The 27,881-nt window shown below is 31.5% G+C and overlaps 1 protein-coding gene and 1 pseudogene across 1 annotated transcript in view; both read left to right on the top strand.

The window, feature by feature from the left end:
* Positions 1-27,881, top strand: part of LOC114733558 (reticulon-like protein B22) — a 56,780-nt gene that overhangs the window by 10,327 nt on the left and 18,572 nt on the right. The gene's annotated exons all lie outside the window — the stretch shown is intronic.
* Positions 24,570-27,437, top strand: LOC114733559 (reticulon-like protein B22; annotated as a pseudogene).

The raw sequence follows: 27,881 nt of genomic DNA, 5'->3' as shown, positions 1-27,881 counted from the left end.
TAAATAAATATATTGATATTTATCCTATTTTTTCTCATTCAGCTCCTAATATCTCAATTACTGTAGATTTAAATGAATTTTGATGATGAGTTTGGTATCAATAACTATTAACTTTAGTTATTGAAAAATTGTAAAGATTAAAATTCTTAATATTGTTGTACTTCATGATTATTACAATCAAAATTTTATTGTATTTCCTTATATTTTATTATTAGTAATTATTAGTATTGTTATATTTTGTTATTTTTAATTAAATTATATTATTTTAATGTGACCGATTTGATTCCGAGTTGATCCCGATCTGACCTATTAACCTTTAAACCACTACCTTATCTAGTTTAGTGTCCGGTCCTTTTTTTGTTCCTTGTTTAATCGTTTTGAAATAAAGAGTAATCTCTTTTGCTATTTAATACATCATTTAATAATTGTTTGATTACTGCATATCTTGGTTACCCCACGTTTTAGATCATGGACTATGGAATGTGGGTAGACAGTTTCATTATCAATGATTTCAGAATTGAATTCGATTTATAGAACCGCTTATGTATGACAGCAAAAAAAATTAAGATCCCATGTTTCAAATTTATTTTTAATTTCTGATTACAAATAATTTTGAATGTGAGTAGTTTTCTAAATATATGCTAGCTGCTAAATTAAAACATTATCCTTTTTAGAGGTGAACGTGAACAGTTTTTTTATCAAAGCATGCTTATATCATGCCACGTGATAGGCTTTCTTTAAAAATAAATAGAATAAATTTTTATATTCAAAAAATTCAGATATCATGTTACAAATTTATTTTTAATTTCTTGATTTTAAGTAATTTTGAAGGTGGGCAGTCTTTTGAATATATGATAGCTATTAAATTAAAAAAATTATCCATTTTAATGGTGAAGGTGGACAGTTTTTTGCTAGTAATTACAATCAAGTGAAGTAATATTTTTTTGTTTAGTTAGGATCATTAATTCCAAAAAACGTGCTGTTGGAATGAAATTTTGAAGGAATCTCTGAGGTTGTGACTTTGATCACACCCGCCCACATTGTGCCGTATTTCAAGGCTGTGTTATGGGCAGTTTTCTGATTTCAAATTAATATTTTATGCTTTAAATTAATTCAATTAATATTTTAAATTTTGAATCAAAACCAATATTTCATTAAAAAGTGGCAATTGGTCACTCTGTAGGTTCAAATTAATATTATTTTAAATTACATTTAATAATCTTTCAAATATTAAATTAAAATTGATATTTCATAACACTAAAATTAAAATTTATAGATTAAAAAAGTATGAATTTACAGATATATTTATAAAATTAAGGAAAAAAATAATTGAATAGTCTTATGCGCTTGTGTTGTTATGTTTTTGGGTAGAATTTTTTCAGGACAGTTAGTCTTTCAGATTTCATTTCAAATTAATATTTCATATTTTAATTTATATTTAATAAATATTTTAAATTTTAGATTAAAATTAAAATTAAAATTAATATTTCATAAAAACTTGTAGATTTCTAAAATAAATATTAGTGCCATGTTTCGTTTATCAAAAAAATTAGTGCCATGTTTCTGAATGTGCCACGTCGATCACTCCAGTGAGAGGGCTTCATGCCTACGATCGTGGGCGGTTTCATGTGTTTGTATGCTTGAGAATGGGGGAGTTTTGGTTTGATTTGAAGTGATCGTGTGAAGACGATTTAGAGAAGTTACCCCGAAGTTCTTGCGAGGCCAGAGATAGATTCTCAAGTTTGTGCATTTCATATTCAGTTGAGGAAGGGATGATATTGATGGTGGTTTGTAGAGGCGCGTGCTCATAGTGGCAGGGGTTCATGTGAGGTATTCAATCTTTGGAGTTCAAGAACTTTGGCACGGTATCTTCTTGAAACTATTGTGACTGTGATTCTTGCAGATAAAGGATCAGTTTCAGTTGGTTTCTTACTTAGACTCCTGTGGATTTCGAACCATTTCGGGGTCTCCCATGTCACCAAGATAGAACAAATTAGAAGAGCAAGCCTGTAATTTGATGAAGCAACAATGGGTGACTTGCCTTATGCTTCAACATCATCAATGGGGTTGGTTTTAGCAGTGTTGGGAAGTTACTTGAAGCTCTGGAAAAGAATGTCTCCTAACCTATAGATGACAGCCACTTCTTAAGATCAATTATAAGTGTTGAGAAGCTCATTGATTCATATCTTCAAGTGGTTGCAAGGGATAATAATTTGCCAGTATCAAAATTTGTGACCCTTTTTGAAGCTCTTCTAGATATTGCAAGGTTACAGCATGATGATCTCTCCCAAGCAATAAACATCTATCTTAAGGGAAATTTTTTAATTAGGCTAATTTCATTTTAGTCATCTATAAATAGAACTTGAATATCAAAATAACCCCTTGAAAACAAATTCCATTTGAATTTTTAAAGATTAATTCAAGCAGAATTAAAAGAAATATAAAGCTTTTGAGAACAAAAGTTGGACCTAATATCTTGATATTGGGGTTATCTTTGCAGGATTGTAATAGAACTTTAGTGGAAGCTTTAGACTTTCTAGACTTTTAAGAACTCCTTGCAAACTGAAAACACATCAACATATTTTGAGGACCTTTGACGCGCTGTTTGACCCCATTGCAATTTTGAGTTGCTTTTATTTGAATTAGTATTTTTATTTATAGGGAAAAAAGTGCAAATGCTTGGAGATCGAGCATCTTTAATTTCTTTTCTTTGACAAAAAAAAAAAGCATTACACTCACTTCAGCATACCCATTCATCTTACTAAAATGGTTTAAACAAGAGCTCAAATACATAGAATCAAGTTGTGAATTGTTGAATATATTTTCAAAGTCACAAAGATATGTAGTTATTTATGTAGGAACATATACATTATGAAATACATTCAAAGGTTAAAGAGCTCAAACTCTCTCTTTACTTCCCTCCCAACAATTACTTTTGAGCATACTAAACAATACCAACAAATGATAGAGAGACAATAATAAAAACAAACTGGATTTTCAGAGCACATTGCCATTGTTGGTACTATAGTAAATTTGATTTGTTTAGATAACACTATTCTTTATCCTTTTTTAATATTTATGTGTCACTCTTTAAACATTATTGTGAAAAATTATTTACATTTTATGTCATAATTTTATTGAAGATAAAAATACTAAAATTATAGACATATTAATATTTAGGCTATTCAATTTAATAGAGATATTTCATCTGAAGAGGTCCAAGTTTCTTTTTACCTATAGAAAATTTGACCCACATACTATTACCTAGATCCCTCCTACGCCTCCTAAGCTAGTCCTGATGGATTTGAACTAAAGGTTTCTAGGAATTATAAATTCAAAGAGGAAGGGTGCATCAAGGTGAGTATATCTTTATTGTTGTTATATTATTAACATTGGAAAAAAAAAATAGTGATAGGTGGAGCTGGGGAGTAGAACATGGTATCAATAGCTTAGGCATACGTTTAGATGCAAGATAGATTAAATTTATTATGCCCAAAAGTAGGCACTAGACATCCATTCAAGGGGTTATTTTTAACTGATTAATTATGATCAACGCTATCTACAAGAATCAGAGAATCTTGATGAAAAAAATTATGTTTCCCGCAATATCAATTGTACAAAAGTAGTATTTTGAATGCATTAATTGGTGAGGAATGAACAATGGGCAACCTCATCAGAGGCACCACTCGCGATGCTGTGGATACTGAATTTATTAGAGCAGATGGTCAGGTTTGACTTCCTCTCTACGCAAAGATAGGCCACTTAAACATGTTGCTAATGTATAGCATATTTTCTTTCTTTTATCTAATTCATAGGTACAATATATAAGGTTTTGAGCACAGTTCAACAAAGGAAAATAATGTAAAATGATAGCAACTATTTGGTTTTAATTATCCTCCACTTTATCAATACTGACTATATTTGTATTTAAAACTTTAGTTAGAAAAATGCTGTACAGATACCTAATACAATGTTGGCTAAATATGTTGAATGGAGTGCAAATATGATGGAGGAAGATGCATGGTGGAGGTTGAAGAGCGCAGAACCTAGGCAAAGAGCAGGTGGCTTTTGTTGTGAAGCATGAAAATAGGATAGTTTGTGAAAGCTATAAGGTTGAATGCCACATTTTTTTGGGCCACCCGAATGCCTCATGAATATGATTTTGCATTATTTTAACTTCCCATTATTCCTATTTTGCCTCTCATGTGAACTTTTTTTTTGGGAGTTATGAAATTAAAAAATAAATATTTTCGCACATATGTATTATTTGAATTTAACATTGAAAAGTGGTGGAAGATCGTAACTTATATATTTATGATCATGATTTCAATTTGAATTTATTAATTGAGTTATTTGAATTTGTTTTAGATTCTAGACATAGAGTTTATATGCGTGTGTCTATATACATAATTTTGAATTTCACTCTTTTATCTCGGTTATCTTAACTCCTTATTATTATTTTAAATTTAATAGGTGTGGAAAGCTATCCATTCCTCTATTTCTAAATCAGTTGATTTTTTTTTTCAATTTTAAATTTGGGTTGTTAGAAGAATAGAAAATACAAATTTTTTGTTTTGTTAAAGAGCACCTCAAATACAAAACCTCCAATATTACTTACAATAAGATTTTTTGCAATCTTATCTCTTAAAACATATATGCAATTTTCAATTGATTACGTATCTCCATTCTTTTTCCTTTTTTTTTTTTTGCATTGCCTCTTGAAATATACCGATTATGTGCTTGCAATGCTTTCCAAAGAAGAGACCGTATTCGAGTGCTAATCCCATTATATGCACAACATTGATGAGTCCATTAAATTTTATGGTGAAGCATGATTAATTGGCTATATATTGGAGCAACATATTATCGGAGTATAAATAAAATCTTGGGAGCAATGAAGGCCTTAATGTTACATTACGACAGCCACAGATCATAATTACATAATTCTATTGATTTTTGTCTTTTTAATAGGTGTAGAAAGCAATACCTAATCATATTCCCAATCAAGAAATATGTTTAAAATAAAAAATATTTGCTATATATGATATGTTTTGAATAAATTTATCATTAATTTTAGACATAAATAGAAAAACAAAATCTATAGCAGTTCACTATATAAATAATACGATTTATTCAAATAGGTGAAAATCGCAAGGTGCCATAAACGATATATGTTCACTTTCTCATTTAGTAAAAACAACTTTTAAAATACTCATAATTAAAAAAAACTCTTAAAATTCTTAAAGTAAGAAATATTTTCTATACATGCTATGTTCTAAAAGAATTTATCATTAATTTCACATATTGATATATAAAAAAAAAGTCAATAGCAAGCCAAAATATAAATAATGCAATTTATTTAAAACAGTGAAAATCGCACGGGTCTAATAGAAGGCATCATAGTGGGACAAGTGTTCATTTTCTCATTTAGTAAAAACTATTCCTAAACTTTTAAAACATAAATCCATATTTTAAAAAACTCTAAACATTCTTAAAGTAAGAAATATTTGCTCTATATGATATGTTCTAAATAAATTCACCATTGATTTCATATATCAATATACAAATAAAATCAGTAGCAAGTCAATATATAAATAATACAATTTATTAAAAAGAATTAAAATGCACTAATCCTATAGCAGACATTAAAAGGAGGCACGTGGTGGCTTTTTCACTTACTAAAAACTTTTTAAGTGTAGATTCATAACTGAAAAAAACTTCGAATGGTCTTAAAACATGAAATCTTTGCTATATATGATATGTTTTAGACAAATTCTTCATTAATTTCTTACATAAAAATAAAAAGAAATCCATTTCAAAATGAGATATAAATAATGCAATTTATTTACAAGAGTTAAAATCGCTTGGGTCTAAAGGCCGCTACCACATAAGGGGACATGTATTTACTTTCTCACTTAGTGAAAAAAAATCACTTACATGTGATAACTCCATGATGATATATTGTAATATTCATGTTCTTATGAGCTGCATAGATGAACAATTGTATGCAAAGAGATTTTCTATAGTCTTTTTAAATGAGTGATAAATACATTCATTATATGTAATAGTTGTGTTTAACAAAACTTAGTCATGTGCATGTTTCACTAATTTGAAACTTTTATTGCACTGATCCTAAAGTTTATTATTTATAAAATTATAAAATTTGAAATTAAATCACTCCATACATTAATAATTATTTATCTTTTAATTATAAAAAATTATTTTTACACCTCATGTATTGTTTGAGTACCCATAATGTTGATGCCTAACATAGACAAATCAATTAGATTGTATAATGGTACATGGTTCATTATCACCCGGTTAGAAAAACATGTCATTGGAGTAGAGATTATTATGAGGATACAAATTGGCTTGCGCGTATTGATTCCACGTTTGATCATTACACCATCCGATGCATCATTGCCGATTACTCTATGCATAAGACAATACCCAATGATGCTATGTTTTGCTATGACTATTAACAAAGTTAAGATTAGAGCATGATGAACATTGGATTGTATTTGTTCCGGTTAGTTTTCACCCATGAATAGCTATATGCAGACATACCACACGTGCGGCACAGAGAAGGGTTGAAGATCTTGGTCCTTAATGGTAATGGGTATCCTATAGGAAAAACCTTTAATGTTGTCTAAAAGGAAAATTTTTTTTATAATCTATAAATTTGGAAAACTTATTGTGTTAAACCAAACTTTGTATTTTTTGTCCATTTTTAAGATTTTTATTTGCCTCAAATATACCCCGTGCAAAGTTAGTTATAAATGTGAAAATTTTAGTTGCAGATCTCATGAAATAACTTGTATTTAAATGTTCAGCGGTGGAATATTTGATTCCCCTAACTGCCGATTTATATTTAAATTGCCCAGAATATATGCCATGTTGGCGGTTCTGTGGTGTAAGACTACTATTATTCATATATAGGACCATCTTGATAAATGATAATTGTTGTTAATTTCTCTCTATTTCTTATTATTAGCTTAATTTTTATTTTTAATCCTCTTATTTTACTTGTTCTAAATCTGAACTTCTGTCGTTGTTAATTCTCACATTTTAGTTGTTGTTAACTCCCTTATGTGTTATTATTAATTCCCTAATTTTTGTTGTTAGATTTTTTATGTGTTGTTATTAACTTTCTTGTGTTTCTTGTTAATCATCTAATTTTCATTGTTAATTCGCTTATTTTACTTGCTCACACACACTTAGATATTTGCACATTTTTTTGTTATGTATATTTTTCTTTGCACTATATGATAAATTAGATTTGATGGTTTGGTGGCCATCATCGTTTTTTGGTTTTTTGTTTTTGAATAAGTGGCCATAATCCTTTTAATGTACTAATATTTTTCATATATAGAATTTAATTTCATTTTGATTCAAGAAGGATGTAGTGAAATTTCATAATTTTTCAGAAGCAAAAATGGAAGTTAACTTGTCACAGTAGGAGTACAATGAATTTTTCCTAACATTTGTTTTCGATATGAATTTTTCTTTACTTTGTGTAAATTATATTTTATTAATCTGACCACAGTCCAACTAGCAAACCATTAACCGTTACTCAGCTAAAAATGGCTAAATAAGAAAAAGAATAATGAATGCTCGCATACTAGAAAGCGTGATTCACAAAGTTTCTAACCCAAACGTCAATGGTATTGAACTGAAAAAGAGAATCTCTGTTTTATTCTGAAAATTTGCTATTTAATTCAGCTTATATATATTATTAAAAATATTCTTAAAATATCTTAAAAGTTATGAAACATGTAATTATTGCAGAAATCAATCATGTGAAACTAACAATTGAAACCTTGTAAGAGACTGAAGACAGAAGGAAAGCTTCGTTTTATAAATTTGGGTTAATATTATTTTTAATTATTGAAATTAGCCTTCATTTTAATTTTGATCTATGAAATATAAAATTGATTATTTTAGTTTTTGAAATTTTATCTCATTTTATTTTAGGTCTCCAAAAATTTAAATGAATAATCTTGATCCCTAAAATTTGACTTTATTATAATTTAACTTAAAATTTTTGGTCTCTAAAACAAGGATCAAAACTAAATTGAGATTAAATTTAGTAACAAAATCACTTTTTTCAAATTTTAGGGACTATAGTTAAAACAACATAACTTTTTAGAAAGTAAAATGCTTTTAACCCTATAAATTACTAGTGGAATTAGTTTTTATTATTTTGTCAATGTTTCAAAAAATAAAAAGGGACAATGATATTTAAAGACCCTTGAAATTATAAAATTTCAATTTGGGTTCTTGAAATCACATAATTGCTAGGAGAGATCCAATCCTAAATTGTAGCTATGAAATCATGAGGAAAAGACTAAAATACCCAACTGATTCTCGTATAATCTCCTTCCAAAATCTTGTGAAGTCCTATCCCTACGCTTTCATTACTTCATTCGTTTTCCATTTTGGTCCTGTGGCTGAGGATTTACCTCTGCTACGACCGTCTCCTCTTCCCCCTCCGACCACGTCCATCTCAAAAGGACTCGAATGCAACATCGGTGTGTCGTAATAGGTTTTGGTTCTGATGGCGATTTAGGCGTCAGTGGACTGGCAAGGAAAGAAGGCTAGGAAGAAGAAGCATAAACAAAATAGCACCAGCCAAGACCTATTCTCATGCTTTTGATGGTTATGGTTTTGTTATGGTTTTTTTGATTGGGTTGATTTTCAAGAGGTCTAGTGTGGTCTAGGAATCGGGTTTTCGGCAGATGTTGTTGCGTCTGTTGATTGCGTCTTGGGGAGGAAGAATGTTTCTTCGAAAGGAAAATTGATAGGGAGAGGAAGACTCAGAGGAGTATTATTTTTTCTCTGCATCCTGATTCATCTTTTCTCTATTTCTTCTTTGCCTTTCTTTCATCCAATGGGTGTTTCCTTCATTCTTTCTTTATCATTCATCAGGATGACGAGTGATTGATTTTCTTCCTTTCAACTTCAATTTTTAATGCTCAATATTTTTGGTGATTCTGCTTCTCATGATTTACATAGCCTGTCTATAGTAAGGATGATTTCTTCGACACATTATCTTGCAATTCGGTTGGCCATGATCCGTAAAATGGAAGCACTAGATATTCTAAACAAATTAAGATTGATAATGGGGTAAAATGTATCGTAAAATTCATTTGATGAAGTTTTACATCCTGGAACCATTTGAACATTGGCAACTAATAGATATCCTAAAAGACTTTTGCTTAATATGCAATAATAGAAGGCTGATATTTAACATGTTGGAAACATTTGAACATCAGCAACTACTAAACGAAGGACGAATTTAAACAATTATAATCTTTGACACATCAAGATTCATTTTATAATGTTTTACATTTTCTTTTTGTTTCATCATGTATGACAACAAATGTTCTTGGCTTAGTAACAAAAGGGAAGTTGAAAAAAGACGGGGGTAGATTGAACACTCCTACTGCTTCAAGGCGTGCTTGATTGCTCTGAATTTAATTATCAAAAAAATAAATTTTGGCCACAAAAAGTTAACTTCAAATGAATTGCTTATAAGAACTTGTAATTTGCCTTGCTATACTTGTCATTTGTCACTGAAATCTAGAAATAATATCATTTGACCACAAAAAGTTAGCTTTAAATGAATTACTTATTAGAACTTGTAATTTGCCTTACTATACTTGTCATTCGCCAATAAAATTTGAAAATAATGTCATTTGGCCATAAAAAGTCAACTTTAAATGAATTACTTATCATAAATTGCAATTTGCTTTACTATACGTGTCATTCGCCAATGAAATTTGGAAATAATGTCATTTGGCCACAAAAAGTTAATTTTACATGAATTGCTTATCAGATCTTGCAATTTGCCTTATTATACTTGTCATTCGCCAATAAAATCCGGAAATAATGTTATTTCAAATGTAACCATTTTACAATATCAACCCTGATATCATTTCACCAATACATAACTAACATTAACAATAAACAACAGAGTCAAGTCAGGAAGTAAGTAAAATATAGGAAAGCTAAATTAAATGTAGTAACAGTATGTACAAATTCCCCTTTTGGAATCTACACCTTTAATCGCTCCTCATCCACCATATGTGTCAGCATCTTATGGTTTTCTTTTATCCTCTTTAGTAGTTGTGCATGCAACTTCTTCAGTTCTTGCATGCAAAAGACGTTTACCAATTAAGTATAGTAAATAACAAGTTTATTTTAGCGAATTACAAATTAAGTATAACAAATAACAACTTCACTATAGTAAATAACAAGTTTACTTTAGTTAATCACAACTTTAGTAAAGCAAATGACAACTTCACTATAGCAAATGATGAGTTTGCTTTAGCAAATTACAACTTCAGTATAGTAAATGATAACTTCACTATAGCAAATAACAAATTCAATTTAGTAAATCACAATTTTAGTATAGCAAATGACAGTTTCACTATGACAAACGACAAGTTTACTTTAACGAATCACAAATTAAGTATAGCAAGTGATAATTTTATTATAACAAATAACAAGTTTACTTTAGCAAATCACAACTTAAGTATGACAAATGACAACTTTACTATAACAAATGACAAGTTTACTTTAGCGAACCACAGTTTCACTATAACAAATGACAATTTCACTATAGCAAATTACAAGTTCATTTTAGCAAATAAGAAGTTTAGTTTACCAAATATACCACATATGGGGCCTAAAAATTCAACACTGATCCTTTCCTCTTTCACAACTTTACTGTCTTTTTCTATATACACAATTTCTAATTACTCAATAACTTGTTATTCATTATTATAAACTTGTTATTTTCTATTATCAACTTGTCAACTTCACACTTATAATTTCATATTGTAAACTTGCTATTTCCAACTACATACTTGTTAATCCCCCTACTCAGCTTGTTATTCTCAATTTCACACTTGTAATTTCAACAAACTTGGTATTTTCATTACAGACCTTGTTAAATACCAAGTTTCATCTACTCATTTTAAACCATACAAACACTTTATACTTTAACAACTCTTCAATTCAATTTACACCGTACCAAATCAATTTACAAATTACACTTTAAGCATACTTGTTAAATACCAAACTAATGTTGTTATCTCCCTAACTAAACTTGTCATTCTCTTTCCAGTCAAACATCATTCACACTAGTTATTTCATACCAAAATATATATATACATATATTTCATACCAAAACATTGTTCGGTAGTCAATCAAAAATGTGTTCTACTTTCCTGTTCTAAACTTTATTACCATTAATTTTTTCTCCTTTAGTACCTCTCAAATTTTGCTCTTTCTTTCTCTTTCATAAATTACTTGCTCGTCAAAACAAATGAAGAGGTTCTAAGAAATTTAATTTTGATGGGGTATTATAGACGAATCAAATGGAGCAATACTAAAAGAATATAGGAACGTAATTATCAAAGAATGGGCATTGATTTGATACACATTAACCTGAGCGAAAAGAGAAAGAAATCAAGTTTGTTTCTCGGGGAGGTTAATAAATCCATAAGGTACTTGATCATGATTTCATCAGGTGCAAGAAAATTCAAGTCCAACTTAAAAATGCTTCTGGGCTTCTTAACCTTGGGGGTAATAGTGATAGTTGCAGAGGCGTCCATTGTCGACTCCATCATCAATCTCTTCAACAATCTCATGGACAATGCTGCTAATAACAGCAAGCTCCCTGTAGCTTCCAAGCTTATCCCAAAAAGTGGGGGAAGATGGGGGCGGGGATGAGAGAGCAAGGCTGCGGAAGACTGGGAAGGAAGAGGAAGGAGAGGATGAGAAAAGAAAATGACGAAAGAGAAGAAAAGATAAGGAACGGATGAATGGGAAGAGAGAATAAGAAGGTATTTTTATCTTTTCTCTAATATTTCATTATTTATATTTAGGACCTGATCTCTAACAGTAATTTTGTGAATTGGAAAACTTAAATTGTAATTTTATATATTCTATGGTTTTTTTTTTTTTTTTTTTGTAATTTTCCCAAACAAAAATTACTGGAATCAGTTGAAGAAGTCCGAGGGAAAACTTGGAAGTTAGGTTCGCTGATCTCCAATTGTCTATGTAGGGACATGGTACGAGGGAGATCAGTTTTCTGTTCTCGAGAATTATGGAGAGCAGAAGGGCCGAAGTTGGGAAGCCAATGATGCTGCCGTTATGCGGCACACTGATATACCATCACTGTGCCTACCGGAATTCTAGCCTCATTTCTTTGGTCTCCGATGTCTTCATCGTTCTCCTCTTCTCCCTCGCCATTCCCGGCCTTCTCTTCTGTCAAATGAACATATCCTAATCACCCAAGTTTCCTTTTTCTTTTTTTTTTCCCCCCTTTCCTTCTTCATCTTTCTCGTTGTCGCTTAATTTGTCAAATTAAACCATCCAATTAGCGTTTTTTTTTTTTCCCTTTTCTTTCTTGTTCAATCTGCTTTTCTGTATATAAATACTTTGGACACAATTTAGTCTCAGCTCTTAGTTGCCTTAAACATGGATGACGGCATTTCCTATTTCTCAATACTAATTGCTGGCATAATCAGTTAGAACAAAATTATTTGGTCCTTTTGATTTTTGGATTTTTAAAATTTTGAATGATCGCCCTGGTTGGCATCTTGGACATCTGATATGATTTCATAAGAATTGTATCGTTAGTATTGCCTATGTCGTGCTATGTCTTTAGTCTTCTTGTTCATCAGATTCACGCTTAGATGCAGAAGAAAGATGTGCGTTCTTCATTTGCAAATGGCCTTCATATTTTCAACTTATCTAATACACCCTGTCCCCTTCTGAAAAACTGTTTTAGGGTCCCAGTCGATCCACTTGAGTGGCAAATAAATCAGGACACTGCTAATAGCATTGTTGCGTGGTTCGTTAATACCATAGGTGCAGCCGAGTCTGTATTAAGAGTTGCGGCAACAGGGCATGACAAGAGACTGTTTCTAAAGGTATTATTTAGTTTGTGCAACTTAAATAAATCTATTTTCAGTTAGTAAAAAACATCACCGCAGTCTCCAGAAACTGTGGTTTTTCTTTGATTTTTTTACGTATCATAAGTCTTTATTTAATGTTTATATAAGAGAAACACATGAGCATGACCTATTTGAATTCAAGTTTTGCTAAGGCGTGAAACTATGGGTGTTGAATTTAAAGTTATTGGAGCAAATGAAAATGAGCCACTATTGGCTCAAGTTATTCTATGGTTATGGACGTGCCTTTGAGAAGATTGGGAGGCAAAGCACCACTGCATCTGATGGAATGTCATTAGTTTTGCAATTTATGCATCTTTTGCTTATCTTGACTGCATTTTAATATGTTTTCCATTAGCTCTTCTGTTATTGGCCCTTCAAAATGGTTGAATGAGAAGTCCAAAGAAGTGAGGGCAGTAAGAATCTCAACCAACTTTAGTTGTCTTCATCTGTTGACAGTTGTCGCTGAATCTAGGTAACTTCGAAAACCAAAATCATTGGCATTTGATATTAGAGGAGAAGTGGCTGATCACAAAAGGTGGTTGTACTGCTAGTTTTGGTGCAAGATCTTTTTTTACAGTTGATAATGCATTCTCCTTTTCTCCGTTTTTGCATGCACCAAAGATATATACGGGCAGGGTCATGTAAAGTAATTTTTGAGCATGAGATAAATTTTTGAGGGGGTTTAAATCCTTTTGTTGGATCCATTAGATAAGTCAATACGGAAGAAAGGGGTGACAAAATGAGACAGTTAGAAGTCAGTGTAGTTTTCATGAGTTTTGAATCGAATCATGTTTATGTGGCTTTAAAGTATGACAAAATAAAATATTGTGCTAGAAAACAAAATTTGCAAACGTGTATTTCCACGTCTGTACTTCATGCCAAATAAAATTTCAATCTTTCTTGCACTTACGAACAATATGTTCCAACAAAATATGCAAATGTTAAGAACTTGTTATTTTTGCACTGTTTTTTAGGACTGATGGGTGAAATTACACCATAATATAGCTACACAAGATGAACAACCCTAATCGAAGCAGTTTACTGTTCAACTACTACAGAAGTGATACATCAGCCCAAGCTTAATACAATACAGAAACTTGACAACTGCTCTGTTTCTATCTGTCATCACATTTGCCTTTGTAATGGCAAACCTCTCCTGAATTAGAAAAAGAAAGTTTGAAAATTGACATAAGAAGAAGAAAGAGGAAGAAACAGAGTGTAAAACAAGAAACGGAGTGTCATTAGATATCTGAAATTGCATCAGGCTGCCGTAGATTGACAGTAAGTACACTGAGAATATCAGCTTGACCAACCTTTCTCCTCAAACGGTACATTACACAAACAGGGTCCACTCCACACCCAGTTAAAACCAATTTTTCCGGATCATCTCGTCGTATTTCCACAGAGTTCACACCTGCATCATATCCAATTTGCATCTTCATCACTTAAGTTTGTTATTCATTACTGCCTAGATCCTTAATAAAGGAGCTAGCTCAAAATTATATTTGGTCCTAAATATAAGATATCAATCAACTTTATTTCTCAAATTTATAATTCATTATCTAAAATATCCCTATTGATTACAAATATTAATAGGTTTCCATCCAAATATAATCATGATTAAAAGGATACTTTAGGAAATTCAACTCATATTTGTTACAAACAACTAACTTTAACAAATTTTCTTAAGGGAAAATGACATTGAGGTCCCACAGAATCAAATATACAGCAAAAAAATCCCCTGAAATGTGATAATTTTTCTAAAGTCCCAAGGGGATCTTAATGTAATTTAGTAAAATGGGACTGGACGTTTTTACCCCTGATGAGATAAATTCAAATCTGTTGAAAGTTACCCCATTTTCATTGGAAAATCCAAGCACTATTCACCAAAGGGAATAAGAAAGAGGAACCCAAAGTTTACCCTTTTTCTTCCACATTCTCACTCAAAAATTCCGACTACTCTGCTGAAATCAAGTGTTGACAAAAACTGGGCAAAAGTTTCGGCAAGTTTCTTCCCATTTGCTTCCAATTTCTGGTTCAAAAGCTATCATTCAAGGTAGTGGTCATCCGCGTCGTGACCTATGATTAAAGGGCTTGCTGGTCGGCGTCTAAGTTCTGGTGTGATTATGCTCTTTCTTCTTGCTAATCAGCATCTAATTTGACTCAAGATTAGTTCTTGATTGTTGTAGGATAGTTTTGTTTTGGTATGATATGAAATAGCTTTTACAGTAATTGTTGGTCTTTTTAGTGATAATAAGGTTAATTATTCTAATTAATAAAGAATTTAACGAAAACCTTTCACGGGTTTCTCAACATCTTTTTAATTTTCAACTTATACATTCTTTTCCCTCTAATAATCATGCCACATAAATTACTCCTTCATTGCTGTTTTCTTCCTTTATTATTATGTTAGTTTATGAAACTGTTAATGGAAAGAAAGTAACTCATGGAGGATGTCGAACTCAATAACAGTTTTTTTTTGTCTAAAAAAAAATAGCACAGCAAGAAAAAATGAAACAAAATGGAAATTAGTAGAGAGTGATACTTAAAATGTTGTGATGTGATGGTTGCCTCACCAGAAGGGAATGGGTAATGGAGATAAATGTCTCTAATGGGGACAATGATTAATATGCGTCCACCACAATAAAAAACCTGAGACTGTTGGACCAAATGTTGATTGAGAATGAAGACCAAAGCTTGCCGTAGATTCATCAATATGATAGGGAGGGGGTTGTGAGATCGATTATTACTATTAAGAGATGAGTTTGTTGGAGGTACTGACAGAAGTTATTAACTAATAGCTCATTGGATATGTTTGTTCAAAAATTACACTCGTCTTTTAATATGTATGGTAGATTAAGTAAAGTTAACTTTTTCATCATATCTGATTTGTATAGGAGTTTCATTCAGTGAAGGATGGTAATTTTTGGATATCTACATAATATTGTATAACTTTTTGAATTTGTTCTGAAAAAGCTATTATGAACTAGTTCTGTATCAGATATGATATTTAGGTGTTTTTCTAGATGCTATGTCCCTTGTCACTAGATGCTGTATTAGTTGTCATTAATTGCTCTGTCCCTTGTCACTGGATGCTGTGTTAGTTGTCACTGGATGTTGTGTCCCTTGCACTAGATGCTGTGTTGTTAGTGATGTCTTTTGATTATGTGCTTTTTCTTTTCAGGTGAACTGTTTCCATATGATGCTGCGTGCTGTTAAGCCAGAATTGTTTGCGAATGAGGACAAATTTGACAATGAAGTAAAATGGGCTAAAGTTTATGTGCAAAATGATATGTGAGCGTAGTTGTTCGATTGTATTATGTTGTTTGTTATTGTTCACAATAACAATTGCATGGTGCTTACATATTCAATTTCCTTGACAGTGATTCATTTAAAGTTCATGTCCTCTCGTGGCTACAATAGTGGGATGTCACTGTTCGTGATGATGCAGGATATATAATGTCACGATACTCCAATAATGAACTATAAGAGTTAAAAGTTGGCTATTTGTGGTGTTTGGTTACCCATCCAAATAATAAACATGGGGATGAAGTGATATCGATTCTATCGGACTACAACAAGAGCAAGAAGAGCAGATAGAGTAGTCAATTAATTTTTTATTCTGTTAGGCTATAATATGTGTTCTAAGATGATTGGTAACTAAGGGTTTTAGCAATGAGTTGTAATAGTTTAATAGTCAACAGGTCATTTTGTAACAAACTAATCAAATTATGTTTACAATATTTTTACCTTTGTCATCACATGTTAGAATACCAATTTCTTAGGGTTTTATTACATTTTTAATAATATGTTTTATATCTTTATTGATATTGACAAATTTATTTAATATTAATATTATAGGGATTATGTTACCAATATTATTTTGTGCAGAGATATTAACAAGTGGGAGTGTATAGATCAACAGCACCCAGTTTAGAAATCAACAACCTGAGTTATCCAAAATAACAAGTAATATAACAAGAGTTAATGACAGGGGATATAAGAATTTTATAACAAATGAATGTGTGGATATTAACAATTGATATTCAAAATTTTTACAACTACAGGTGTCATTTATTTATAATGTTAAGTAATATTTACATTAAAATATAATTATTAAGAAGAAGGTCTTACTCAAATTTATGTTCAATTGATAAGGGACAGTGCCTTCATTAACAAGTCACAGTACTCTATTGTCAAGTCACAGTGCCACTATTAAAAAGTCACAGTACAATTATTGACATTTTATTAATAATAATTATATATGATAATATAACCAAAATGTGATACGACAAAGTGATTGAAAATATCATATGATACTAAAACATGTTATGTTCAATCACTCTATCATATTATATTTTCAATCACTTTGTGATTGAACATAACTTTTTTTGGTATCATGTGATATTTTCAATCACTCTGTCATATTATATTTTGGTTATATTGTTACATATAATCATTATTAATGAAGTGTCAATGGTGGCACTATGACTTGTCAATGGAGCAATGTGACTTGTCAATGGTAGTACTGTGACTTGTCAATGGTTGTACTGTGACTTGCCAATGGAGCACTGGAAACTATAGTATGATAGAGTGATTGAACATAACCTGTTTTAGTATCATATGGTATTTTCAATCACTTTGTTATATTATATTTTTGTTATATTGTCATATATAATCACTATTAATGAAGTGTTAATGTTGATACTGTGACTTGTCAATAATGGCACTGTGACTTGTTAATGAAGGCACAATCCTTTATCAATTGAACATAAATTTGAGTGACACCTTCTTCTTGAGAATTATATTTTAATGTAAATATTAGTTAACATTATAAATAAATGACACCTTCGGTTATAAAAATTTTGAATATCAATTGTTAATATCCACACATTCATTTGTTATGAAATTCTTATATCTCCTGTCATTAACACTTGTTATATTACTTGTTATTTTGGATAACTCATATTGTTGATTTCTAAACTGGGTGCTGTTGATCTATACACTCCCACTTGTTAATATCTCTGCACAAAATAATATTGGTAACATAATCCCTATAATATTAATATTAAATAAATTTGTCGATATTAATAAAGATATAAAACATATCATTAAAAATGTAATAAAACCCTAAAAAATTGATATTCTAACATGTGATGACAAAGGTAAAAATATTATAAACATAATTTGATTAGTTTGTTACAAAATGACCTGTTGAACATTAAGCTATTACAACTCATTGCTAACAACTTTAGTTGCCAATCATCTTATAACACATATCATGGCCTAACAGAATAAAAAATTAATTGACTACTCTATCTGCTCTTCTTGCTCTTTTTGTAGTTCAATAGCATTGACATCACTTCATCTCCATGTTTATTGTTTGGATGGGTAACCAACCACCACAAACAACCAACTTTTAACTCTTATAGTTCTTTATTGGAGTATCGTGGCATTGTATATCTTGCATCATCACGAACAGTGCCATCCCACTCTTATAGCCAAGAAAGGATATGAACTTCACATGAATCACTGTCAAGGAAATTGAATATGTAAGCACCATGCAATTGTTATTGTGAATAATAACAAACAACATAACACAATCGAACAACTACACTCACGTATCATTCTGCACACAAACTTTAGCCTATTTCATTTTATTGTCAATTTTGTCCTCATTCACAAACAATTCTGGCTTAACAGCTCGCAGCATCATATGGAAACAGTTCATCTAAAAAGAAAAAGCACATAATCAAAGGCATTACTAACAACACAGCATCCAGTGACAAAGGACAGAGCATCTAATGACAACTAATACAGCATCTAGTGCAAGGGACACAACATCCAGTGACAACTAACACAGCATCCAGTGACAAGGGACAGAGCAATTAATGACAACTAATACAGCATCTAGTGACAAGGGACATAGCATCTAGAAAAACACCTAAATATCATATCTGATACAGAACTAGTTCATAATAGCTTTTTCAGAACAAATTCAAAAAGTTATACAATATTATGTAGATATCCAAAAATTACCATCCTTCACTGAATGAAACTCCTATACAAATCAGATATGATGAAAAAGTTAACTTTACTTAATCTACCATACATATTAAAAGACGAGTGTAATTTTTGAACAAACATATCCAATGAGCTATTAGTTAATAACTTCTGTCAGTACCTCCAACAAACTCATCTCTTAATAGTAATAATCGATCTCACAACCCCCTCCCTATCATATTGATGAATCTACGGCAAGCTTTGGTCTTCATTCTCAATCAACATTTGGTCCAACAGTCTCAGGTTTTTTATTGTGGTGGACGCATATTAATCATTGTCCCCATTAGAGACATTTATCTCCATTACCCATTCCCTTCTGGTGAGGCAACCATCACATCACAACATTTTAAGTATCACTCTCTACTAATTTCCATTTTGTTTCATTTTTTCTTGCTGTGCTATTTTTTTTTAGACAAAAAAAACTGTTATTGAGTTCGACATCCTCCATGAGTTACTTTCTTTCCATTAACAGTTTCATAAACTAACATAATAATAAAGGAAGAAAACAGCAATGAAGGAGTAATTTATGTGGCATGATTATTAGAGGGAAAAGAATGTATAAGTTGAAAATTTAAAAAGATGTTGAGAAACCCGTGAAAGGTTTTCGTTAAATTCTTTATTAATTAGAATAATTAACCTTATTATCACTAAAAAGACCAACAATTACTGTAAAAGCTATTTCATATCATACCAAAACAAAACTATCCTACAACAATCAAGAACTAATCTTGAGTCAAATTAGATGCTGATTAGCAAGAAGAAAGAGCATAATCACACCAGAAATTAGACGCCGACCAGCAAGCCCTTTAATCATAGGTCACGACGCGGATGACCACTACCTTGAATGATAGCTTTTGAACTAGAAATTGGGAGCAAGTGGGAAGAAACTTGCCGAAACTTTTGCCCAGTTTTTGTCAACACTTGATTTCAGCAGAGTAGTCGGAATTTTTGAGTGAGAATGTGGAAGAAAAAGGGTAAACCTTGGGTTCCTCTTTCTTATTCCCTTCGGTGAATAGTGCTTGGATTTTCCAATGAAAATGGGGTAACTTTCAACAGATTTGAATTTATCTCATCAGGGGTAAAAACGTCCAGTCCCAATTTACTGAATTACACTGAGATCTCTTGGGACTTCTGAAAAATTATCACATTTCAGGGGACCTTTTTGCTGTATATTTGGTTCTATGGGACCTCAATGTCATTTTTCCTTTTCTTAATCTATTCAAATTAGTCAACTAGCTCTTATACTAAGAACCAAACACAGTATTATATAGTTAATTCACTTCACAACAAAAGCATAAGTTCGTATTCACTTACCATTGGTTGCAGCCGCGACTGTGAATGCTTTTCGTCTGCTTCTCATGCAGAGCATAGGCACATCGTTTGCTGCACATATAAGCAAATGCAGATGCGTCAGTTACGAAATATCTTATATAGCTTGCAAATACCATATACACCGATATGCTCAAGGACGGGCCCTATCAATTCCGATATGATCGGGATTCGGACGGGTCGGAACTGAGTCTTCTTACCAAACAAAATTTAACAAAACAGAGCCACTAAACACAAATCTTTTCTTCGTTGTCTTTTTAACTCAAAACGAGGTGACTCATTTAACATTTTGATATACTATTGTTTAATCTGACTAGAAAAAACTAAGCTCAATCAAAAAGTCCTCATTCTCTTATGGTTTTTGTTTTTGTTTTCGGCCATAACCCAATATAAAATTATAATCACCTTATAGGAAGAATCGGCGGAGAAAGTAGCGAAGCTGAAAGGAGCATTTGGTGAAGACCCTTGTTGGTTGAGCGACATGAACAACATCTGTCTCGTCTCTTGCACAAGCAGCAAGGTCTGTTTTTGATCCCTGCCAATGTGAGCTTGCATGTAAAGGCTATGGAACCTCAATATTCTGTTATCCAGCTCCACTAGCTTCTCCCTGTAACGAGACTGTTTGCGAAATTCCCATCTCCCAATTTTAGAGCACTCGGAAACAAGCTTCGTCCCATCTTCTAGCAATCTCTTCAACTTAATAGTTTCTGTTCCATGATTTGGCCCATTCAATCGTCTGTTTAATTCTTCAATCTCCTTGATAACAGGATATAGCATAGCCAGTGTTTCTTCAATTTCCTCCAATTTAGGTTTGAACATCACAACGTTGTCCTTCACTCTCGATATCTCCTTTCCAAGTTGATCAAACAGAACTCCCAAAATAGCTCCCCCAACCAGTTCCAACGCCATGCCTTAATCAGTTGACCTGAAATGTCTGCACAAAAGATTATCTGAGAAACTAAACTTTCGCAGCTGAAGAGCAGAATGTTGAACGCGGTTCCTTCTCCGGTTCTTCTTTCAAAAATCAGACCGTGTTATATCCACGCCAACATGGGGGTTAAGTCCTTATAAAAGCACACTGACCAACTATAGAAATTTTGGACCAAAACACAAAACTTCGGAGAAATACTTCCGTGGGGTAGATATGAATATATGTTTTTTGCTCAAAAAAAAAAGAATATATGTTTTTGTTTTTCTTTGCCAGCAATATGAATTAGGGGGAAAAAAGTCGTCGAAATAGCAAAATTACAAATAAAGATCTATGATAATATTAGTATAGGTTTTGATAATAATAATATGAGTTTTGACAATAGTTTTTATAAATAAGTTCTTGTATATAATTTTTTTATTTTGTCAGTTTTTTTTTTTTACCATTTTTTATGTGAATTGTTAACTTCAATTAAGATACAGTAACTCTTGCACGGGAAACTGTACATGCTAGTGTCTTATGACACGGGGTCCACGCGCAAAGAAAAGGTCCACTCATGCAAGGGGTTCCAATCATGTTCTTATGGGGCAGTAAAAAAAAATTTTTTTTATCTTATTTATAAATTATATTTTTAAATTTTTAGTATAAATGTATTATTTTGTCATTTATATATTCCTTCAGTCGTTAATATAGGACCTAATTATTGAATTGATTTTAGTTCTAAATATAATATCTATTTTTCATATTTATCAATTGTTTTAAATTGCTCATATTAATATTCCCTCAATCAAAATTAAGTAGGAGGTGAAGAGGAGATATTAAGAAAGATGATTATGATGTTTTAGAAAAAATATATCATATTTTTTATAATTCATTAACTTACCTAACTTTAATAATCAAATCAAATTAATTAAATAAATCTTATATTAAAAACCGGAAGAGTATTATATATTATAGTGTTAATTTGTTGGCAAAAAATTATTATAGTGTTAATTGTGAGTTTCCTAAAAAGTGTATATACTGCTATGGTTCTTATCATAAGTTATTTGTAACACATTTTTATACACAAAAAATACATTAAATTAATATTTATTTAGAACCAAATGAGTCATATGGAATCACATATATAGGGTTTGTTTGAAATGATGATAGAATCCTTTAAAAACAGTTTTTTAATCATAATTTATGGCATGTAGTGTAACTATAAGAAAAAGTTTTGTTTCGAATGTAAATAAGTGTTTTTAAAGATTCCAATTATATGAGTATTTGAAATATCCGAGAAGCACATGAAAAAAGTGTTTTTATGCAAATTAAGGTAAAATTCTTTTGACATATATTATGCTTTAAAATTAGTGTTGAAAAGCCCAACGAATCACTTCGCGTGTCGGCCAGAGAAAAATCTAATCACTTCGTCTAATGCCAAACAAGTGCATGATTCGTTCGTGGGAAGCTGCGTATCGATGTGACCGCGTATTCGTTCGTGGAAGCTGCGTATGAGCGTGACAATAAAAATAATACTCCTCCGATCCTTAATATAGGACTCAATTCTTGAGTTGGTTTTAGTCCTAAATATAAGACTCATTTATCATATTTATCAATTTTCTCTAAATTACCCCTATAGATACTCCCTCAACCATAATCAAATAGAAGAGGGAGAGGGGTATTAAAAAATATGATTATGGTGTTTTAGGAAAAATGTGTCACTTTTCTTATAATTAACTAATTTACCTAACTACTTTAATCTAATCAAATTAGTTAAATGTATCTTATATCAAGGATAGGAGGAGTAATAATAATAATGTCTTCGGGGCGACGCCATTATATAATTATATAAATAGCTGACTAAATGAGAAAGTTGAAAGTTCATTGGAAATTTCGTTATAATGCTTTTTTTTTTTTCCAAAACTATAAAATAAAAATTCTTTCCTCATTCACTGCTTTTTACTTTTTTCAATAGATATATTAACATATACTCTTTTTAATTTTTAATATAAAAGCTAGCTAAAAGTTATATTTGGTTTTAAATATAAAACTTTAAAATTTTGTCTCATAAATTTACAATGCATTCCCTAATGTATTATTATGGATTACATGTATTAAGAAAGTTTTTATTGATCATGATTATGAGGATCCTTTAAAAAATTCAACACATATTTATTATAAATAACTAATTTAACAAATTTTCTTAATATATTTAAATTAATTAAATAGTTCTTACATTAAAAATTAGATATAATATATATTTTGTTAATATTTAAAATTTTAATCAGCATTTTTTTGTTAGTGGCATTGTGTGAAATTAAAGCACCAGAATAAAACATTGAGTGAAATTAAAAAAAAATAAAATTCCGTATTTGTCAAAATTTAATGTATTTGACGCAAACAATAGACATTGCTTTATCAAACAATTAGAACAATAGCCATATTCAGCTCAAAAAAAAAAAAGAACAATAGACATTGATTTAATTAACTAATTTGAGAGGTTAAAAAGATTAAAAAAATTATTTAATTATAACATGTTACATAATGTTTCTGAAATAGTTACTTATATGTATTATTAAAAATTATTTTAAAAAATAAAGATAAATATTTTACAATAATTTCATAATTTTCTTAATGTCCAAAAATTAGAAGTTGCTTGGTTTCTCTAAAAAATACTTTTAAAAAGTGTTTTTATGTAAGTCAAGATAAATTTTTTCTTATATATTGATGTCATATACCATAAAATTGTTCTTAAAACTATTATTTTGGTTTTCATCCAAATACTAATGTAAGGAATGTTTGAGTGAAACCAAACTATAGTTTAAAGAATAGTGTTTAGAGAAATTTTTTTGAGAAAATAGGTTATGTAAATAGGATTTATAAGAATAGATTTTGTAAAAAAAGTAATTTTAATAAAATGAGAATGTTTAAATAGTTATTATCAAGATATTTTTTTCATCTTCAAATTATTAAAAACAACATAAGTTAATATGATAATTATATAAAAAAATAAATTTTAATTTATATTTTTGTTTGAAATAATAAATGGTATATGAAATAATATAATTAGTTAATATTGCGGTTAAGATAAATCGAGCGATGAGGAGGGGAGGATGAAAAAGTAAGGGAAAGAATATGGAGGAAGGAGGGGCATTTAGACACCTGATGGGCGAAGCCACTCTTGGCTTTGGAATTCTATCTCCACGACAGTGACCAATAGGATGACCATGACTCCGTGTTTGCTGTTTGGACGTCGAGGTCGAATGGCTTGCGCGAGGAGAGGACAATGGGTCTGATGATGTGGTTTATTGCGACCCTTTGGATCATCTCAATGGGCAGATGTTAAGATACTGAGAGACGCTAAGAAGACCGCTACTGACAGGATCTGGATCCGATTTCCAGTTGTCTATGTGGGGACATGGTACGAGGGAGATCAGTTTTCTGGTCGCGAGAATTATGGAGAGCAGAAGGGACGAAGGGGGGAGCCGATGATGCTGCTGTTATGCGGCACACTGGTGTACTACCACTGTGCCTGTCGGAATTCTAGCCTCGTTTCTTTGGTCTCCGATGTCTTCATCGTTCTCCTCTGCTCCCTCGCCATTTTCGCCTTCTTTTCCATCAAATGAACATATCGTAATCACTCAAGTTTCCTTCCTTTTCCTTCATCTTTCTCGTTGTCGCTTACTTTGTCAAATTAAACCATCCAATTTTTTTTTGTCCCTTTTCTTTTCTTGTTCAGTTTGCTTTTCTGCATATAACGATACTTTGGACACAATTTAGTCTTAGCTCTTAGTTGCCTTAAACATGGATGACGGCATTTCCTATTTCTCAATGCTAATTGCTAGCATCATCAGTTAGAACAAAATTATTTGGTCCTTTTGATTTTTGAATTCTTAAAATTTTGAATGATCGCCTTGGTTGGCGTCTTGGACATCTGATATGATTTCATAAGAAGTGCATTGTTAGTATTGTCTATGCCGTGCGAATGTCTTTAGTCTTCTTTTTCATCAGATTCACGCTTAGATGCAGAAGGAAGATTTGTGTTCTTCATTTGCAACTGGCCTTCATATTTTCAACTCATCTAATACACCCTGTCCCCTTCTGAAGCAATGTTTTAGGGTGCCAGTCGATCCACTTGAATGGCAAATAACTCAGGACACTGCTAATAGCATTGTTGCGTGGTTCGTTAATACCATAGGTGCAGCCGAGTCTGTATTAAGAGTTGCGGCAACAGGGCATGACAAGAGACTGTTTCTAAAGGTATTATTTAGTTTGTGCAACTTAAATCTATTTTCAGTTAGTAAAAAACATCAACGCAGTCTCCAGAAACTGTGGTTTTTCTTTCTTGTTTCACGTCTCATAAGTCTTTATTTAATGTTTATACAAGAGAAACGCATGACCATGACCTATTTGAATTCAAGTTTTGCTGAGGTGTGAAACTATGGGTGTTGAATTTAAAGTTGTTGGAGCAAATGAAAACGAGCCACTATTGGCTCAAGTTATTCTAGGGTTATGGACATGCCTTTGAGAAGATGGGGAGGCAAAGCACCACTGCATCTGATGGAATGTCATTAGTTTTGCAATTTATGCATCTTTTGCTTATCGTGACTGCATTTTAATATGTTTTCCATTCATTCGCAATCTGTTAACATCCTCTGCCAACATTTAAGGTTGTTTGATCATTGGATAAGAATTCATTCACCCTGCCATTCTCCCAAGGTATTGGACTAATTGTGTGCTTAGATTCCAGAAAGCATTGGTTCATTTTTGACAGTTATAATCCCATAGTAGTTGTCATACATTTGATTTTGCTTTTGATGAAGAGGCATGTAAAAGAACTAATGGTTTATGTACATCTTATTTCAGGTGATCTTTTGCCTTTATTCTCTGCTTTAGGAAGATTGGCTTTTGGTGCAACAGTTGCCTATGCTGGTATATCACCTTAATACCCACTTTTCTTGTTCCTTCTTTTGGGCTACCAGGGTAATTCATTTTTTCTTTTTACCTTTTTCTCCTTAAATAATGTAATAATTTTGAGTTCTAGATTTTTCTCTGCTTTTCTAGTCCCCAGCTGTTTGGCTTCAGCCGTGGCAATGCTGTTGTATAGTTGCAACTTGTGGACTGTATCTTTCTTGATGCAGAGATGAAAACTAGAGCCAATTATGAATAATTATATGTCAAAAGAGCCAATTAACTGGATCTATAACACATTGATATAATGTTAATTTTGAATCCTAATCATTAAAATGGAGTGTCAGAAAAATGCCTGGAACCTTTGAGGGAGGACGATTTTTTTTCTACTTCTATATTCTTGGCCCATTTTATTCTTTTAGAAAAAGCCTGGATTGTTAATTGCAGAGCATCATGTTTGCTGAAATGAGGTCCAAATATAACAAATGCACATGATGGCTTTGCATTCAGGTTTCGAGAGAAAGGAATTTGGCTACTTTAAAATTCGTTAACAAATGAAAAGCAAGTAATGACAAGTTTTAAAGAAAAGAATGACAATAGATTCAAGTTGATTACTTATTATTGAGATTTTTTTGTAATTAAATTTCTTTCTTGAAATTTCTGAGTAATTTTCCCTAGAATATATGGAATTAAACATACTTGAGTTATTTAGAATTCAAGAGTAATCATATTATTGTACTGTTTACATTAATTTTAAGTACTTTATCTTGTTTGGAAACTACACATGAACACTTTTCCCTAACCTCAATTTTACGTAGAGTGGATTCCTTGTACTTTAATGATAAAAGGAAAAGGTGATAACAAAGAGATGGATGTTGCTTTTGATGCAGAGATGAAAACTAGAGCCAATTATGAATAATTATATGTCAAAAGAGCCAATTAACTAGATCTATAACACATTGATATACTGTTAATTTTGAATTCCACATCAATGGAGTGTCAGAAAAATGCCTGGAACCTTTGAGGGAGGAATATCTTTGTTCTAGTTCTATATTTTTGGCTCATTTTATTATTTCCACCGATGGTAAATCTTTTCCGCAGAAATTGCAGATTTGAATTTATGGTTTAGCTGAGATTTATGTCCTTGATTGGTGCAGGATTATATGTTTATGGAGTGCTCTCATTCGCCTGGCTCGTGTGTGGCCTGGTTCTTGGGAAAAAGAAATGACAACGGGTAAGAGCAAGACACAATGTAGCATATTTTAGGTTTGCGCTTGACCTGTAGTGCAAGATTTTGTGTGTACATTGAAAGTTAGCTAATCACCAATCAAATAACCTATTGTGAATGATTTACTTTGTAAATTATAACGATCAGAGGGGATGGTTATGCTGTTAAGTAAACTGTTGAAAAAAAGCCTGAGCAGGCCGCTTGACATCAATGGCAATCCTTTTGACATGGAAATAGAAACAGATGAGTTAATTGTAAACATTTGTTATTCTGGTTAATACTATGCTTGGTTCTATTCTCAGCCACAATCCCCATATCTATGCCCTCCTCAGGTCGGTTTTAAGCTCAGTGCAGAACGAGGCACTTGATTGTGACACGACTTGGAGGTTACACGGCTGCTAAAATTGAATCATTGGGGATTTTAATTAAATCCTGTTCCGTTAGAAAAAACCTGGATTGTTAATTACAGAGC

Source organism: Neltuma alba, unplaced genomic scaffold (genome assembly GCF_004799145.2).
Source record: "Neltuma alba isolate B1F8T4 unplaced genomic scaffold, ASM479914v2 tig00013014_pilon, whole genome shotgun sequence".
Classification (NCBI taxonomy): domain Eukaryota; kingdom Viridiplantae; phylum Streptophyta; class Magnoliopsida; order Fabales; family Fabaceae; genus Neltuma; species Neltuma alba.
Note: the sequence above shows the minus strand (reverse complement) of the source record. Positions and strands in the feature narration are given on the sequence as shown.